The 1,786-nt window shown below is 51.0% G+C and overlaps 1 pseudogene; it reads right to left on the bottom strand.

Annotated features, from left to right (window-relative positions):
- Nucleotides 1-305: 305 nt before the first annotated feature.
- On the bottom strand, nt 306-1,571 carry LOC111525775 (annotated as a pseudogene).
- Between the last annotated feature and the right edge of the window lie 215 nt (nt 1,572-1,786).

Raw genomic sequence — 1,786 nt, 5'->3', positions numbered from 1 at the left:
ATCTACAAGTGTGACTCAGAAAGGAGTGTATTCACGTAATACTTGCATAGTATAAAAGGAAGTTCGAAATGTAAGGGTATAATGAAGCATGATAAGGGCATAATGAAACAGAAGGTCAGATACTCTGTAGTAATCTCCAGAAGTCCACATTCTTAAGGAAATCATACTTGATTCTAGGGCTACGGATTACATATGAACAGTGGCCTGGGGTGGGAGTCAGGGTCGGAGCCCAGGGTTCTTTCTAGCCGGCTTCCTTGGAAGTGTTAGTTTTTTTTTTTTTTTTTTTTCCCAGTGGAAAATAACTTTTATTGAGACCCCATGAGCTGCAAAATCTGTTCCTGGCATTCAGCTCCTTCTTCCTTTGCCACTCGATCTTCCTTGGGTGATCCCATGAATGCTTTCTTCTCCTCCATGATCTGGAAGCGGCCGTGGCCAAACTTGGAGGTGGTGTCAGTGAACTTAAGGTCCATCTTCTCCAGAGCCCGCCGCTTCGTCTCCACCAGCCAGGACTGCAGAGGGTGAGCACCCGCTTCTTGGTTCCCACCACACAGCCTTTCAGCAGGACAAAGTCATTGGTCACTTCACCATAGTGGACAAAGCCACCCAGAGGGTTGATGCTCTTGTCAGACAGGTCATAGTCGGTGGAGGCATTGTTCTTGATCAGCTTGCCGTCCTTGATAAGGTAGCCTTGGCCAGTCTTACAGATCTTCTTGTTGATCTCAGTGCAGTGATGGTAGCCTTTCTGCCCAGCGTGTGCCACAGAGAAGGCCACAAGAGCAGGATGCCATGCCCCAATACAGGCCACCTTGTGCAGGCCTCCGTGGGTCTTGTGGGGCAGCTTTTTGGTGTGCCAACTACTGGTGACCTCTTTGTAGCCTTTGCCCTTGGTCACCCCGATGACATCTATCATCTTGTCCTGCCCAAACACGTGGTTCACAGGTACCTGCTGCTCAAGCTTCTTCACGGGCCCCGTCCGGCTTCTCGGCCACAGTGCCTCCGTTCATTTAGATGTCCATCAGGTGGGCCTTCTTCTGGCACAGAGGAAGCAGGTGCATAGGGTGTGGGCAATGATGCAGGTGACTTGGCAGTACTTCTTCATGCTGCTAAAGTCCTTCTCCAGCTGCTTCTTGCCATCCTCATCCTGCCGTTTCTTGCAGTACTTGGTAAAGGCCTTCATCTTAGATTTATGCCAGTTCTTACAGAAACGCCTCTTGCATTCATCACTGATGTGCTCAGCGAATACATCAGTATCTGGAGACTGACGAAGACGTCAGTGAAGGTCTGGAGGCCTCGAGGGGTTTCCATGTAGCCCACACTGCCCACAACCACCATGGGTGGCATCTCCATAATGGTCACAGCCTCTACCACCTCCTTCTTGTGCACCTTGAATCCTGGCCTGTCGACTTCCCGCATGATGTGGGTCACGCCAGCCTTGTATCCAGGAAGGCTGTGAGGTGGACCGGATTGGACGGGTCATCCTTAGGGAGGCTCTTCACCTTCCCACGATGCGTGCTGCTGTGCTTCCCAGGCAGGAAGCCGAGGGACCCATGTCTGGGAGGGGAGAACTTTCTGTGAGACGTCACGCCGTCAGATCCCGCCGGTAAAGGTCAGTCGGCCTTCGGTTTCCGCTAGATAAAGCCAAATCTGGAAGTGTTCGTTTTAACAGGAAAGTTGAAGAGAAGAGGGAAGCTTCGAAGCACATCTTCGAAACTGAAGAGACTGCATTTTCGGCGGTCAAGATGTTTTCCATGTGGCAGTTTATTTCTACCTCCAGGGCCCCTTTATT

The sequence above is a fragment of the Piliocolobus tephrosceles genome, chromosome 14 (genome assembly GCF_002776525.5).
Source record: "Piliocolobus tephrosceles isolate RC106 chromosome 14, ASM277652v3, whole genome shotgun sequence".
NCBI classification, from domain to species: Eukaryota; Metazoa; Chordata; class Mammalia; order Primates; family Cercopithecidae; genus Piliocolobus; species Piliocolobus tephrosceles.
The sequence above is the reverse complement of the archived record's forward strand: the minus strand, read 5'-3'. Positions and strand labels throughout refer to the sequence as shown.